Source organism: Sphaeramia orbicularis, chromosome 10 (genome assembly GCF_902148855.1).
Source record: "Sphaeramia orbicularis chromosome 10, fSphaOr1.1, whole genome shotgun sequence".
Taxonomy (NCBI): Eukaryota; Metazoa; Chordata; class Actinopteri; order Kurtiformes; family Apogonidae; genus Sphaeramia; species Sphaeramia orbicularis.
Genome location: NC_043966.1, coordinates 7,561,248 through 7,579,392, shown reverse-complemented (window position 1 = coordinate 7,579,392; position 18,145 = coordinate 7,561,248). Strand labels below are relative to the sequence as shown.

The following is an 18,145-nucleotide window of genomic DNA, read 5'->3' as shown; positions in this document are numbered from 1 at the left end:
GCAGGTCATACACTGATTTATACGCCTGGGTTTGATGTGTCAGGTGCAGCTTCATCACACAAAGACATAACAGACATGAGTAAAATGGGGTGAGACGCCGTCATTTTACAATCTCTACTTTTTCCCTGAACACAGATGCACACATCCAGGCCACTGACCTCTCCATCATAACTATATCTAGAAAATAACTGATCCATTGTTGCTGTGATAAAGTATGAGGCAGCAGCCATCTCTTAGCCATCTCATCGCAGCCATTTTTCCTCGCCACTGTCACCAGTCACAAGTGTTTGCTCCTGGAGGATTCTGTTGGGTTTCTGTAAATTGGCTTAGAGTCTGGTTTTGACCAACTCTATATATAAAGTGTCATGAGATAACTTTTTTGTTGCGATCTGGCGCTATATAAATAAAATTTGACTGATTGAGTGAAAGACATGCACTAATAGGTTAACTGGTTAATCTAAATTGCCCATAGGTGTGAATGTGAGAGTGATTGTTTGTCTCTATATGTTCAGCCCTGTGACGAACTGGTGACTTGTCCAGGGTGTACCCCGCCTTCGCCCCTATGTAGCTGGGATAGGCTCCAAGCGACCCCCGTGACCCTAGTGAGGATAAAGCGGGTTCAGAAAATGAATGAATGAATGATTGAGTGATTTTTCCCCTGATTTTTCAGTGGTTTTCCCCTGTAAGTCACTTTGGATAAAAGCGTCTGCCAAATGCATAAACATAAACATCTCTATGCCAGCATTTTCGCGCAAAGATATTTTGACTTGTGGACAGTTGGAGCCAGGATTCGAACCGCCGACCCTTCAGTCATTAGACGACCCGCTCGACCAACTGAGCCATAGCCACCCATATAACGATAAAAAAATTTGAAAAAAAAAACCTCACAAAAGTAATACAGTCTTGTTATGTCCTCCAATAACACACTAAAGTTGAAATTCTGAATTCGTGTTTATTCTTTATTGAGGATCCCCAAACGCCCGACTAGTCTTCCTGGGGTTCTCTAAAAAATACAGGGGTTGGACAAAATAATGGAAACACCTGAAAACATCAACAAAATATAATTTAATATGGTGTAGGTCCGCCTTTTGCGGCAATTACAGCCTCAATTCTCCGAGGTATTGATTCATTCAACTTGTGAATTGTTTCCAAAGGAATTTTAAGCCATTCTTCAGTTAGAATACCCTCCAACTCTTTTAGAGACGATGGCGGTGGAAATCGACGTCTTACTTGAATCTCTAAAACTGACCATAAATGCTCAATAATGTTGAGCTCTGGGGACTGTGGCGGCCATACGAGATGCTCAACTTCATTAGAATGTTCCTCATGCCATTCTTTAACAGTTCTAGCTGCATGGATTGGGGCATTATCATCTTGAGGTGAAGGTGTTTCCATTATTTTGTCCAACCCCTGTAAAAAGGTTCAGGATGCACAATCACAATACACAGATCCAGTTACAATACATACAAAGATCCAGTTACAGTAAAAAGAAAGGAAAGGGCAGTTTCAGGGTATTTCTATGAGTGCCCTATAAAGGCTTAAAGCAGCTGAAAAACATTCATACCAACCATAGGCATCAGACTGCATTAATATCATCGAGTGCTGAAAAATAACCTGCTAATTTAGCCTTTTTTGCTGCATATTTTGGCAGCGTGTGACAGCTGGGACTGCCCTTTATGTTTCTGGATCGGATCAAGACGTTGGTCTTTTAATGCCCTTAACGTTCCACTGGTCTTAGAGTCAGATGGGTCTCCGAAGTCCAACCCAGCGTTGTTGTTGGCAGGGAAGTGAGTCTGGAGCGAGAGGGGAGAGCTGAGGAATGCTTTTGATGGAGAACACTTAACAGCGGGACACAGCGTTGATGTAGTGCGTTAGGTGGAGGTGTATGCGTGTGCATGCTGTGCAATGCATCACACTGTGTGTTTCCACAAAGACTCAAAGACAACGGAGTCGATCATTAGGAACGCTTACGACCACCTCTCTGTTTCTGCTCCACACTCACAACTATGTACTTGGTAAAACTGGCACAAACTTTATTCATGCGTAATGTGCTTGAATAAGAATTTGTGTGTGCGTTTCTCAAATTACCCCAATGCCCGTAAGTCTGCTATTTACGTAACGCTCTTGGTGAAACTCTATAATCCCCTGCTGTTATGTTTTTATATCTGAACTCACTTTATAGGCTTAAATCCTGTTATCACATCCATTCTCTCTAAATTGATTATGACGAGTGGGATTGCTTGTTGCTCAACCCCACAGAAAACAAACTTTTTTTTTTTTTTTGGTCCAAATATTTTTTACTGAGCAATGATTATACATACAGGATCAGTTAAATACGCAGGGCTCATTTTTTTGCATACAGTGTTGGACATATTTAACCTCCTAAGACCCAAGAAATGTCAGCAAAGTACAAGCGTTTTTGATCTTTATTAAATAAGTGCCTATACTGGAAACGTCAAGATGCAACAGTTTTTTCAGATGCAGTTTTTAAAATTTTTATGGAATGTCCTTTGTTTTCTCTTCTTTTTTTGTATAAAGTTGTGAAACTCTTGTTCACAAATGTGGACAGTGGGTCTTAGGAGGTTAAGTCTAAATATAGTTTTGAGCACACCAATTATGTTTCTTTGAAAAATAAAAAACAAAATGCCACAACATAGGTAGAACAGCAATAGACTAATACAAATCAGAACTCTTGAACAGTTGGTTGGGGACCTCTTGCTCTTCAGCCTATATTTTATGTTTTTAGGTATGTAATAATAATAATAATAATAATAATAATAATAATAATAATAATAATAATAATGATGGATTAGATTTATATAGCGCTTTTCTATGAATGCATACTCAAAGCGCACACAGTGGATCCATTATTCATTCACTCTCACATCCTCCCTCTGGTGGTGGTAAACTACATATGTACTACTACTATGTATTACTATATCTGATTTATAGTTGCAAGATATGATATAAAAGGGTTCCAGGTCTTATTACACAGTGAAAACTTATCTTTCAGAGGATATCTTATCCGTTCTTGGTAAAGTGTGTTAGTTAACTCTTTTTAGCCCCTCTTCAAGCTGGGGATAGTTGCATTTTTCCAGACCAAAAGGATCAGTTTCTTTGTCGTTATTAAACTGTAGGAGAGGAAGTGTTGCTTAGTCACATTTAGACCCAATCCCAATTCACCCCTTACCCCTACCCTTTGGCCCTTGCACTTGCTTGGCACTGTTTATTTTCAACCTCTACCACTTGCAACTCTGTTTCAAGGGTTAGGGGTTGAAACGTTCGCCTATGAAATGCGACAACCCTTTGAGACCTGTTACATCATCGTCATGAGTCTTCATAATGATTAAACTGACTTGCGTAATTTTTCGATCGGCTGCTTACACTCACAGACTTAAAGGTGGGGTAGGAGATCTCAGAAAAACAGTTCGAGCAAGCTACATTTTGAAAATACTCAAAAAAAACCCCGTCCAAACCCCTTTCTTCAGACGTCCCCCAGAAGCCACACCTCCTGAGTACTGGCACGAGCAATGCTTGTTCTTGAGGGTTCACGAGCGCTGCACAGCAACAATTTGCCTGGCTTATGCTGCTCCAGCTCTGATCCATGAATACCTCATTCAGTCTCCTCCAACACCCCTGTGTTGGAGGAGGTGTTGGAGTTAACGTTACATTTTCTCGTCATTTGTGTTAGTAACAAAATAGTTTGCCGTTGAACTTTCCATCCTAATATAGTTAATAGGGGTGTGTATTGGCAAGAATCTGGCAATACAATACAAATCACAATACTTGGATCACAATACGATATATCTCGATTAGAGCCCTACTGATATGGGATTTTTGGGGCCAATGCCGATACTGATTTTGGGGGCTAAAAAAAGCCGATAGCCAATACATCGGCCGATATCTGATATTGGCCGATAACCGATATATTGGCCGATATATGAAATAAGAACACTGATCTACACAGGATATAATCTTATATTAGATCATTGTGGACAGGTGGATAAACAGTTGCATAAATCTTTGTTTATCTCACAAAGATAATTTACACAACTTTCAAATGCAAACTAAGCAATCACAAAAATAATTAGAGCAAAAAATATGACTGAGCAAAAAATAATGTTATCACTCACAAATTTTAATGTGTCTGCCTCACGGCACTACAACTTCCCATGTGGACTAAGGACTAAACTGAGCATGTGCAGAGTGAATTAGGTGAGTCCTAGGTTGTTCCTGATTGGAGCAACAGCAAGAGTTACAACTGACCTGTGTTACAACTGTCCCCAGTCTCCCCTACACTATTAACACCCAGGCCTGTCTGCAGAATGAAACTGTGAGGTAGACAGGAAGTGCACGGACATGGGTGTGTGTGGGGGGGTGAATACTTCATAAGACAGGGGGTCCGTGATTTTCGGGGGGGGGGGGGGGGGAGGGGATTTAGCGGTCCATCCATGTCAGAGCATGTGGTAGCACTCCGCGATTTTTGCCGGTGGTGGGGGGGAGTGATAGCGTCATTGTCCAAGCAGGAGTGAAAGTGAAACTAACTCGCTTTACTGTTCGTCTGACTCTCCGTGTCGCACACACACACACACACACACACACACACACAGGAGCAGCGAGCGAAGAATCTCAGCACAGCAAAAAAGTTAATTTATTGGCTACATCGGTTACATATTGGCCGATGTTGATTAATTGGTGAAATGCTATAATCGGTCAGGCTCTAATCTCGATATATCATGATACTGTTAAAAAGGCATATTTTTTTTCTTTTTTTAAAAATTATTATTTCCTGGAAGAATTGAATTACACCAGAAATATGCACAAACAGTAAACACATTTGTATTTGATCACAACAGGATCTAATTCTATATCACAAAATGTTCCTGTGTTAAAACTTAAATTATGCTTTACAGACATTACAGATTAAGATCCTGCTCAAATGTTCATATTCTATTAGTTCATAACTAACATCATAACATCATTTTTGTGTGATCCCAACAAAGGAACAAACATCTGCCTCTCAGTAAAAAGTGCTTTCAGGATGCTTCAAATAACCATTATTTAATAAAACAGTGTTAAATAATATTAAATAAGACATAAACAATAAAGAAAAACAAAAATGAACCTCCGCCATATCTGCATTTGAATAAATACCTAAAAATATCGATACAGTACTTTTTAATATCGATACAGTATTGTGAAATGAAATACCGCGATATATTGCAGAACTGATATTTTCTAACACCCCTAATAGCTAATAAAGCCAAGCTCTGGCTTCATTTCCTGTGCAAGTGTTCCAAGCCTTTGAGAGTGCGCGATTCATGCACGAAGAGGGGTACGCACAGAGGGGGGAGGGACAAATGGCAGTTGAGCTTGATAGACATGTCACCGTTCAATCATTTCGACTGGGCACTCAAAATGATTGGATGGTGTTTATTCAGCCCTGTCCGTTCCACAGGTGACTAAATTTTTTATTTTTGTGTTAGAGCATTTAATTAATTGGTTGTAATCGGGTTGTGAAGGGGATTTTAAGCAATATAGTAAAAAAATGCTTTAGGAAAACATCTCGCACCCCACCTTTAACTCGAACTCCGCTCTGAAATCTGACGTCTCCTCTTACTTTCCTTGTTCGTTTACAGACAAATACACACTAAACGGCCTCTTGTCGGCCTGAGGCAACACACAGACTGATGGGTACACATTAAGTTGTCTACCTCAGATACACTTTCTTGTTGTAACGCCGCCACTTCCACCCCGTCATCAGGTCAACTGCAGCTTGTTACTCCGCTCTGACAGTTAACACAAGGCCTGAGGCTGCGGAGAATAAACCTAAAACACCGATGCACGCACACACTGGTAACGCTACTCTAACATACACACAAAAACACACACACACACAGTGGCCAGAAAAACTTCGCAGAATCTGCTGAGTGGCTTTTGGAGGAACACGATCCCCTCGGTGACTCATACCGTCGGCTTTTACAGACGCACAAACACACACCGACACATTCATAAAGACAAGTAAATGCCTATTGTGAACCCGTTTTCATTAGTTTTATGAGATATTCACACTTTATTCCAACTCCTATTCTCTCCATATTTACCTCTCTTCTCCTTTCATTACAACTTCTGTAATTGCTGGTTATATTGTTCCACCTTCCTTCTGTTCTGGTGGCTGCACCTGTCTGCCTGCACTGGAGGGAAAACTCTGCACAATCAGGATTAAGAATAGGATGTTGTTTAGAGAAAAAAAAAAAAAAAAACCTACCAAACTGGTTGCAGTAAAACATACCCATGCTATGAATTCCCCCAGTCTTTATTATAGACACATATAGAAAAACACCTATAGGTAAAAGGAAGAAAAATTCACACTATTCACACTATAATTGCTATACTATTAATATAATTAGTATAATTAGTATAGTTCTGTCAGCGGGGTGAGACTGTGGAACAGATTTAATATAGAGTTAAAGCAATGTCCAAGCATGAAAGAATTTAAAAAGAGGTACAAAGACACAATTTTTCAGAGGTACACGGATGAGGGAGGTGTTGGGGATCACTGGGTGTTCTAAAGATGTACAAGTATGTGGTAAGTGTGTGTAAATGTATGTATAGGTGTGTATGTGTGTGTGTATAGATCTGTGTATGAATATGTATTTACATATATGTGTTATTTTATTATGTGTTAATGTAAATCATATTATATTTGTTCATAATAATATAAAGCCAGAAACCTAATTATTTACTAGTAAGTATCAGTCATATTATGGCATAGTGTATAGATATGATTAGACGAGGAAGGTTATTATTGTTATTAATTATATAAGGAGAAGGGGTGGAGTTTATAAGTTGTACTTCTTCTCACTCCTTTTCGAATATGTATTATATGTCTTATGTTTAAGTGTTTTGTTTATTTATTTTCTTCTGTTTGACATTCATGTTCGAAATGAATACATCAATCAATCAATCAATCAATCAATCAATAGTATAGATTTTATGTTAATGAGCTCAGAAGTCAGCAGGTTAAGGTGCAAAATATAACACAGACCTTATAATTGACAAGAGCAATAAATCAGCTGAAAGAATGGTAACAAAAGTACAAAGTGGGAACATTGTGCTTCATTTTACAGAACACACACCAACACCTGTACTATTTCTTCAGTCTAGGACATAAACGTAGTTCTTTAGAGGATGTAAAAGTGTTTTATCAGGACAAATCTGATTCATCATATCCTCTTGAGACCCAGGAAAGTAAAAGTTTCTTCTTTTTTTTTTTTTTTAATATATTAATTAAGTGCATTCATTGGAAACAGCATGATGCAACAGTTTTTTCAGATAGATGTTTTATGGTTTTGTGGAATTTTATTTATTTATTTATTTTTTTAAAGCTGTGAAACTTTTGTCTCCTACAGAAAGAAGATGCATTGCTGGGTCTCAGGAGGTTATGTGACGTTTCTCGTTACAGCATCAGCTCAACTTGCCTCAACTCTATTAGAATTTGTTCAGTTTTGACAAAGGTATGTAGCTTTTCCACTGCAGACACAACTACGCCCTCTTTATGGCTGTGACTGCAACTACGAGGACGAAACTTAATCATTTCAATTGTAATTTTAGGTGAAAATGTGCTTGAGTTGGTTGATTTATTAACCCTGTAAAGCCTGAACCATTAAATCATTGACAGAAAATTCCAGTTCTTTGAAACCTTTATTGGTCCTACTGAACAACCCAAAAAATATTTTCAAACATCAATTTTCATGTATGAGTTTCAATTTCATATCATATTTGATACATTGGGTCTCAATGCTCAAATATTATTACTTTTGAACAAAAAAAAAAACATAACACAAACATGTCTAACAAATTGGTAATTCCTTTTCAAAATTGTCAAAATTTCTTCCTCCTTCCTCATTAAAAACAGTCTTGTAGTGTCACTGGAAAGGCCTCTGGTGAATGACTTCCTCCCCCCGATGAATTATCCATGTATTGAATGTATCTAATTGTATACAATTGGTTTTTCAACAAAAAAAAATATCACATCACATCATGATCATGTAGTAGAGGACTTCAAAACTCATGTATCAAATATGATACGTTTGGCGTTATAGGGTTAAGATAGACCAGCTTGATAATTAGCTCCAGTTTTTTTTTTTTAATTTACTGCTAGCTTGGCTCAGTGTCGCAACATGATGACTCACAAATGTATGAATGCAGCAATGATTCTGGATCCACAAAACTGTGATGTGTATGATTATGCATCACATTTAGTTTTACTTAAGCTGAACTGGAAAAAAGGAAGGAAAAATGAAGTGAAAGAATAGAAACAACTGCTCTAAATGGCATTAAAACTACATACAAACTAAAAAAAAGTTCAATAAAAATAATGCTAACCTTCTGTTTATTTTGCAAAGAGTGAGGTACCCTCTAAAACCTGCAGTGATCGAAGGTTAAAACTACAGCCAAAGTTCTCATGGAAAGTACGAATGAGCCTTTTAAAGTAAACCAGGTCAGAAGACATAGTGTTCTACAAAACCACCAAAACCTAGGAGTGGTTTGAGAACATTCAGAGCTTATAAAGGGCTTTACGTAAAACCCCGTTCTGCACAGTTCTGCACATGTGAGTCTGTCTGTAGAAGAACTTGAGCCTATTACATAAATACAGATTAATAGAGGTGGAGAAAGTGCAGAAGGCGAAGAGCAAAGACACACAGGGACACGATCCAGAGAGTTGGTTCTGGATGGAGATGGAGTCAGACAAGGATAAGGAGAGGAATTAATCCACTCAAATAACTACCTGTTAACATGTGAAAGTGCAGACGGCACGAAAAAGTGACACTTTAATCACTACCTTAAATAATAATGTGACAGAACGTACTTTTCTTTACCCTAACAGTGTGTTGTGTTCAAGGCTCCTCATACTTTTAGACACAATAGATAAAAAAAAGGACTGATAAACCTTCATCGTGAACGTTCCATGAGTCAGTCAGTGCAGTTCCCACTTGTTAAAAACCGATCTCACAGATGTAAAAAATGTTTTCTCTGTTAATTTTATCTTGTTGCTGAAATAAACGAAGCAGAAATTAGATTTTACAGTTTGACAGTGAGGGTTTTAAACGCCACATGTCTGCTGTGATGAGTGAACGGTCATGTGACCTGACCTGACTCACTTCACCCCATGTTTCAACAGTTTTATCTCAACTCTTAGGTGTAGATCTGCAGGAATTATAGGGTTGATCGATTAGACATTACCTATTAAATTAATTGACAGCTATTTAGGAATCAAATGTGAAAATTGGAGTTTTTCTCTTACTAAATGACAGTAAACTGACCATGTGAACATCCTCTTGGGTAGAAAATAACGAGGCTTACGCTGCTGGGGGCGACAGCAAGGGTATATACCTGAAGTCCCCCCAACCCTCTGCTATTTATAAATCTATCCGCAAAAATTCTTAGACAGTCAATTTGAACTCAAGTTGAGCTACATCCAAATGACAGTGGCAGAATAATGGTCAAAGAACCAATTTTTCCCCACAAAGAATGAAAATGACACCATATGAACTTTGGATGGTAGCGAGAAAATGCACACTGGTAAGTCAGTCAATATGAACCAAATATTATCTCAATCTGCCTATTATTGCTTGATTTTTATCCAAAAAATAGGACCAATGGCCCTGTAGCTTACCGGCTAAATTAAAAACTTTGGGAAATGTATCCAGATGCCATTTATTATCACCTAGTTCTGTGTATTTATTATATTACAGAAATAACTCATGTTTTGGTCATATTCCAATCAGATCTGTAAAAAATTCAAATTCCAACTTGATATCATTGATATTGATTTATTGGATCAATCCACTTCCTATCTATTATAATGGGAACATTTTTCAAAGTCGCACCAAATCCAGAATCAGATCCGGATCGAAATAATTTCAATACCTTGTGCTGACATCATCATACAGAAGCTGTATACCAAGTTTGAAGTCAATCAGAACTGGAGTTTCGGAGAAAAAGACGATTGAATTTTTTTCCCCATAAGAGCCCATGTTAAATTTTGCGTAAGTTCCCGGATCCAGAAGAAGATCCTGATCAGCATGTGGACATTATGTTTTGGTCATCTCCCCATCAGGGCTGGACTGTAGAAATTTACACTGGATATCATTTATATTTACTGAGTTATTGCAGAGATCCACTTCTATCTCTTATAATGGGGACATTTTTCAAAGTGGCACCAAATCCAAAATCAGATCCAAATAATTTCACTAACTTTTGTTGACATCATCATAGAAGCTGTATACCAAGTGTGAAGTCAATGGGAATTGTAGTTTCGGAGAAGAAGACGATTGAAAATTTTGTAACGGACGACAGACAACGACAATGGACGCCGCATGACGACAATAGCTTACGGCTTGTCGGCCGGTAAGCTAAAAACTGATTTTCAACTGAAGTGCCCCCATTTGGATGACTTATAATACTCATAGAAAAGCTGAAATTGATAGGGTTCTTCCACTAGGGGTGGCGGGGTGGTAGCAGGTCTGGCAGCAGTTGAAGTAAAACCATTATACCCCCAAAACTCGATTTTGGGGGTGTAATTAACAAATGAACTGACAATGAAAACAACATATATATGACAGTGTTTTTTTTGCTTATTCACTTATTAAATGAAAAGGGAATCTGCAGTAACATAGTTTTCAGTGTGTGTTTTTTACCGTTTTTATCATTTACTCTAGCTATATTTTGTATTTTACATTTATACATACATTTTGCATTTGTTTTTACTAAGCACCGTCTCAATAAAGTGCATCTAAATTTCGTTGTGTATGCTCTGTGACAAAAAAGGAATCTTGACCTTGATTTGATAAAAACAGGTGTGACATTGTAAGACGTCACCAAACCAATGGGACAGAGTAAAGGCAGCCATACACTGTGCGATTATTTCGATCGTTGCACGCAGCTTCATCTCAAACTGTGCGAATCATTCGTAAGGTTGGACTCACGATTCATGTTCTCACACTGTACGGACCGATGCTTGTATGCGACCTGACTGCTCACACTGTAGGACCATACATCAGAGGACGCACCACACGTTCCAGTGTTGTATCCAGAAATACAACGTTAAAATACCAAGGAATCCGAAAGTGCATAGACGATTGTGTATTGGTGTGAGTCACGAAATGGTAGTGCTAAACAAAAACCAACGAGCTGCTTTGGCAATATGTGCCATTATCTGTGAGGAATCAAAAAAGAAGAAAAGACGGTGACGTGTTTGGTGCAGGAATTGGTTGTCCAGACGTGGACAGTATGGGCAGCGGGAACTAGAGGTAAGCTGCAACAGCTAAATTGCACTAGGCCAATAGCCAGCTACTGTTAGCTTAGAATTAGCTTACAGTAGCTGGCTATTATTGTATTTGCGCATGCACAGTGTGAGAATTTGAGGCCCATCGGCTCGTGGCACTGCTTTGACAGTGCGATACACTCACGAGGAGCGAGCAGGATTTCAAACAGCTCCGTTTTCCTTGCGAACACACGATTGCTGGTCGTGAGGTGGTTGTGAGGTGCTAATCGCTTCTCTTTACCCCATGTACACTGCACGAAGCACGACACACAATTAGAGGCACATCGGGCCCGATCCCAGAAATAGTTGCACGAGTGAGAAATTGTCTCTAAACTCACACAGTGTAAGGCCGCCTTAAAGCAGTGTTTCTCAAACTGTGGGGCGGGCCCTCCAGGGGAGGCGTGAAGACTTGCCGGGGGGGGCATGGGATCCCTCCTGAGTGTTTTTTTTTTTTTCTTCAGGTTAGCACATGTAGTAGGTGGAACTAATGTTTTAGTGTTGGAGCACCCTGGGCTCATTTTAGGGACGTACGACAAACAAATCTAGTGCCATGGTGATCTGTCACTGAAAAAAGAGTTTAGTTTTGGAGAATGCACAAGGATTTGACTGCAGTGTTTCTGTTTTAGAATAGTTTACACAGTTTGCACTTTAATGTTCTGAGATGTGTGTGTGTGTGTAAACGGGCTCATTGCAGCCACTGATATTGTTAAAATCTTTGTTACCAAAATGTGTTTGTTGTTCTAAAAAAAGGAACTTTATTGTCATAGTTGTAAGAAAATTGCGCATTTCCTATTTTTATTTGGAAAAATATTGCCTCAGGGGGCAGTCTGGTTAAGTTTACAGGGTGGGGAAGCAAAATTTACAATGAACATTTAGTTGTTTTTTCTCAGCAGGCACTACGTCAGTTGTTTTGAAACCAAACATATATTGATGTCATAATCATACCTAACACTATTATCCATACCTTTTCAGAAACTTTTGCCCATATGAGTAATCAGGAAAGCAAACATCAGAGTGTGTGATTTGCTGAATGCACTCGTCACACCAAAGGAGATTTCAAAAATAGTTGGAGTGTCCATAAAGACTGTTTATAATGGAAAGAAGAGAATGACTATGAGCAAAACTATTATGAGAAAGTCTGGAAGTGGAGGAAGCAACAAAAAACGTACCAAAGCTTTTATTAAAGCTCTCAAATCCAAAATCCTAAAGGATCCAACCAAATCCATGAGAAAAATGGCAATTGAACTTGAGGTAGACAACAAGAGCGTTAGAAATGCAGTAAAATATGATTTGAAGTTAAAATCTTACACAAGAACACCAAAACACTTGTTGACAACAGCAACAAATCCAACTTTAGCAATTTTTGGGAATCATGTTTATGGCCGCCTTCTAGCCCAGATCTAAACCCTCTGGATTCTGCTGTTCGGGGCGTTTTAGAACATGCTACCAATAGAACATCACACAGCAATGTCGACTTTCTTAAAGATACTATTCAAGAAGAATGGGAGAAGTTGTCACCCGAATATTTGAGGAACACTTGCGCAAGTTTCAGGAAGCGTGTGAAGGCAGTTATTGAGAAAGAAGGAGGACACATAGAATAAAAACATTTTTACCTCCGCCAAGGAGGTTATGTTTTTGCCAGGGTTTGTCTGTTTGTCTGTCTGTCTGTCTCTGTTTGTCTGTCCGTTAGTGTGCAACATAACTCAAAAAGTTATGGACCGATTTTGATGAAATTTTCAGGGTTTGTTGGAAATGGGATAAGGAAGAAATGATTAAATTTTGGTGGTGATCGGGGGTGGGGGGGCCCACGGGGGGGGGGGGGGCGCAGACCAGAAAATTTAATCAAAATCTGTCCATAACTTTTTGAGTTATGTTACACACTAACGGACAGACAAACAAACAAACAGACAGACAGACAAACAAACCCTGGCAAAAACATAACCTCCTTGGTGTGGGAGGGCCCACGGGGGGGGCCACTGATCAGCCTTGGCGGAGGTCTGCGCTCTCCAAGTGCTTCTAGTGTGTTTTTGAATGTGTTTTCAGGTATGTATTTCAGTGTAATTTAGGTCTGTATTTAAATGTTTTTTAGGTGTGTATTTATGTGTATTTGAATGTATTTTTAGGTGTGTATTTCAGTGTATTTTAGGTGAGTATTTAAATGTATTTTTAGTTGTGTATGTGTTTTTGAATGTATTTTTACCTCCGCCAAGGAGGTTATGTTTTTGCCAGGGTTTGTCTGTTTGTTTGTCTGTCCGTTAGTGTGCAACATAACTCAAAAAGTTATGGACAGATTTTGATGAAATTTTCAGGGTTTGTTGGAAATGGGATAAGGAAGAAATGATTAAATTTTGGTGGTGATCGGGGGTGGGGGGGGCCACGGGGGGGGCCACTGATCAGCCTTGGCGGAGGTTTGCGCTCTCTGAGTGCTTCTAGTCTATTACGTAAATTTTCTTGTGGCAAATAAATTCTCATGACTTTCAATAAACTAATTGGTCATACACTGTCTTTCAATCCCTGCCTCAAAATATTGGAAATTTTGCTTCCCCACCCTGTATTTGTATTAATCAAGCAAAAATCTAAGTTATTTTTAATTTGAACAATAAATTATTCAAGGAAACGCACAAAGTATTTTTACAATATTGATGTTTCTTTCAATAAAAGTTATAATTGCACCACTGTTGCAATGTTGTTGGGATTGAGGGGGGCCTGGAGATTTTTCATCTTCCAAAGGGGGGGGCCTGAGAGAAATAGACTGAGAACCACTGGAGTAAAGGAAAAATAAGCGTCTGAAAAACTTAAGGAGGCCAGTGAGAGCTGAAAGTAGGTCAAAGGCCACGAGTAGAGCTCCAGTTCAGAGTATGGAAGTATCTTAGCTGGTCAGGGTATGGAGGACGGGGACTGGGTTACATTTTAGGGTGAAATAAGAGCTGAGACGAGCGGCCACGCTGTGAACCAGAGCCAGTTACCGACAAGTATCACACATGAAGGTTTACCTGCACACACATCAACAGTACAGCTATGTAGCAAGTCAAACATTCATAAGTAGCAATCAATATGTCAATCAATGTGTTGAACTGTAAATGTAGAGGTTGTATATGTCAGAACCAGGCTGACTGCTCATACTATAGTGACATATAATGTAGAACAGGTTCATACTTTGACTTTTTTCTTTGAACTTACTGTAATTAAGGGGTTTATTTAAGGAGCTACAGGCAATAAAATAACAAAGCAGATTATAGAAAAATAACTTTACGCTTTATAAACCTTTAATTTACGACATTGATCTTTAATTGTGTGAATGGTGTGAACGGTCTTATACCACAAATAAAAGGGGCTTCAAAAAGTTTGTGGAAAAAGAACATAGCTTTGACATGTTTTAAAACACATGGGCCTTAGTTTTTTTTGTTTGTTTTTTTTACCTCCAATGTCGTTTATTTTCAGAACACATTAAAAATATTTACATAACAATACAAACATTTGCCCAAAACAGCAGAGACGTACATTAAAGTCAAATAAAAAAAAAAAAGAAGAAAGAATAATCTTGTATATGAAAAAAATAAATGAATTTTCTGAATAAGGCCATAGATAGAGTTCTGTTCGCCAATAACAGTGTGTCGTTCAAAATAGGAACAAATATGGTCTTAAATTAGATCCAGGAAATACACAGTGACGGTTAAAACTGGAAACAGAAAGGGGACACCTGAATGCACCTTTAGCACACGGATCACAGTGACTGGTTGGTTTAAACGTTCTGATTAAGGGTCACTTTAATAAAAAACCAACGCCTTAAAACAGATGATCCACAAGGCGTTAACTCTGCGTGAGGCGACTGTGACTCCCAGGAATTAGACACATGCAAATGGACTCTTAAAAAAACGTGCCTGCGTTCGATTCGACAAAAATTCTCTGATTTCAGCTTCTTGTAGGTGAATATTTGCTCGTTTCTTTCCTTTTCTGTGACAGGAACTGAGCGTATTTAGGTAAAAAAATAAAAATAAATAAATAACTCGTCACTTTTACAGCAATTTCTGACATTTTCTAATCAAAACAAATCCAGAAAATAATACGATGTTGTTGATTAATGTGATTTTAAAGCGTTAAAAATGTTAATACAGGATATAAATCACACGGACGAGGTGATTATTTGATTGCGACGTCAGAAAACAGTAAAAAAAAAAAATAAATAAATAAATAAATAATGTCACGTTTGGTCTGAAATCCAAAGTTCACCTTAATAGTCACATGGGCCTTAGTTTAACACAGATGGACTTAAAGGCTGGTATCAACACCAAGTGTATGGACCTAAATAGAGCATATGTAGTTAGCCTCATAGCACAAAAAAGTAATATTTTTGGCCAAATTGTGATATCTGTGTAAAATTAAGTAGTGTTTTCAATAATGTAGCACAAATATCACAATATGGCCAAAAACATGACTTAGGTCATTATGCAATGAGGCTAACGAATATTGAAAAATAAACATCATAACTTAAACCGATTTTTCCAACTGTCCGCTTTTGAAACCCCTTCATATTTAGTCAAACACAACAGTAAAGGAGGTGACAGTGGAGACCAGTGCAAACCAGCAAAACATTTATTCAGTCCGAACCAACAAAAATAAGTAGCAAATTGGGAATGGGAATATCTGAACTGTCTTAAGAGAAGTTTGTGGAATTTTAATAATATTCTGCCTGTTATTTAATATTTGGTGTATTTGTAGATCCACTGTGATCTCTAAGTTGTGATTCACGTGTATAAATGATAAACTAAGGCGTAGTATTGTTAACATTGCACTTATGTTACTAAAGCATTTTCAGGTTGCTCATATTTGTTCATGTTTAGTTCAAGTACAATTCGTAGATGTAAACATTTTAATTACAGAATTTTAAGTGTATTTTTGTGTGTATTGTAGGATATTTAAGCATATTTAAGTGTACTTTTGTGTGTATTGTAGGATTTTTGAGCATAATTAAGTGTATTTTTGTGTGTATTGTAGGATATTTAAGCATATTTAAGTGTATTTTTGTGTATTGCAGGATATTTGAGCATATTTAAGTGTATTTTTGTGTGTATTGTATGATATTTAGGCATATTTAAGTGTATTTTTGTGTGTATTGTAGGATATTTAGGCATATTTAAGTGTATTTTTGTGTGTATTGTAAGATACTTAAGCATATTTAAGTGTATTTTTGCGTGTATTGTAGGATTTTTGAACATAATTAAGTGTATTTTTACGTGTATTGTAGAATATTTAAGCATATTTAAGTGTACTTTTGTGTGTATTGTAGGATATTTAGGCATATTTAAGTGTATTTTTGCGTGTATTGTAGGATTTTTGAGGATAATTAAGTGTATTTTTGTGTATTGTAAAATATTTAAGCATATTTAAGTGTATTTTTGTGTGTATTGTAGGATTTTTGAGCATAATTAAGTGTATTTTTGTGTGTATTGTAGGATATTTAAGCATATTTAAGTGTATTTTTGTGTGTATTGTAGAATATTGAAGCATATTTAAGTGTATTTTTGCGTGTATTGTAGGATTTTTGAGCATAATTAAGTGTATTTTTGTGTGTATTGTAGGATTTTTGAGCATAATTAAGTGTATTTTTGTGTGTATTGTAGGATATTTAGGCATATTTGAGTGTATTTTTGCATGTATTGTAGAATATTTAAGCATATTTAAGTGTATTTTTGCGTGTATTGTAGGATTTTTGAGCATAATTAAGTGTATTTTTGTGTGTATTGTAGGATATTTAGGCATATTTAAGTGTATTTTTGTGTGTATTGTAGGATATTGAAGCATATTTAAGTGTATTTTTGCGTGTATTGTAGGATTTTTGAGCATAATTAAGTGTATTTTTGTGTGTATTGTAGGATATTTAGGCATATTTAAGTGTATTTTTGTGTGTATTGTAGGATACTGAAGCATATTTAAGTGTATTTTTGCGTGTATTGTAGGATTTTTGAGCATAATTAAATGTATTTTGTGTGTATTGTAGGATTTTTTAGCATAATTAAGTGTATTTTTGTGTGTATTGTAGGATATTTAGGCATATTTGAGTGTATTTTTGCATGTATTGTAGAATATTTAAGTGTATTTTTGCGTGTATTGTAGGATTTTTGAGCATAATTAAGTGTATTTTTACGTGTATTGTAGGATATTTAGGCATATTTAAGTGTATTTTTCCGTGTATTGTAGGATATTTAGTCATATTTAAGTGTATTTTTGAGTGTATTGTAGAATATTAAAGCATATTTAAGTGTATTTTTGTGTGTATTGTAGGATTTTTGAGCATAATGAAGTGTATTTTTGCATGTATTGTAGGATATTTAGTCATATTTAAGTGTATTTTTGCGTGTATTGTAGGATATTTAGTCATATTTAAGTGTATTTTTGCGTGTATTGTAAAATATTTAAGCATATTTAAGTGTATTTTTGCATGTATTGTAGGATTTTTGAGCATAATTAAGTGTATTTTTGCGTGTATTGTAGGATATTTAAGCGTATTTTTTATTTTATGGAATTTACTTTTTTCACTCAAAAGTTCTTATCCTATTGTTTATATTCCTTTACTGGTCCGGCCCACTTTAGATCATGTTAGGCTGGATGTGGCCCCTGAACTTAAATGAGTTTGACACCCCTGGGTTAAGTTTTGTGTCATTTTCATCTTGTTTGCATCTTTTCTGAAGAATTAAAGCAACTAATAATTATATGACTTCTTCAACTTCCACTCAGGATCATAATCAGCCTCTAAACTTTGAAGAATTAATCATTTGACATGTATTTATCACAGATATCCAACATTCTTATCATGAA

General features: G+C 37.0%; 1 protein-coding gene and 1 long non-coding RNA gene across 2 annotated transcripts in view; both read right to left on the bottom strand.

The window, feature by feature from the left end:
* Positions 1 to 18,145, bottom strand: part of fgfrl1a (fibroblast growth factor receptor like 1a) — a 229,320-nt gene that overhangs the window by 154,612 nt on the left and 56,563 nt on the right. The gene's annotated exons all lie outside the window — the stretch shown is intronic.
* Positions 824 to 15,394, bottom strand: LOC115427458 (uncharacterized). The gene is made up of 3 exons (XR_003936495.1): positions 14,749 to 15,394; positions 10,391 to 10,395; positions 824 to 834 (listed from the first exon to the last, which is right to left on the bottom strand). It is a non-coding gene; the product is annotated as an uncharacterized LOC115427458 (long non-coding RNA).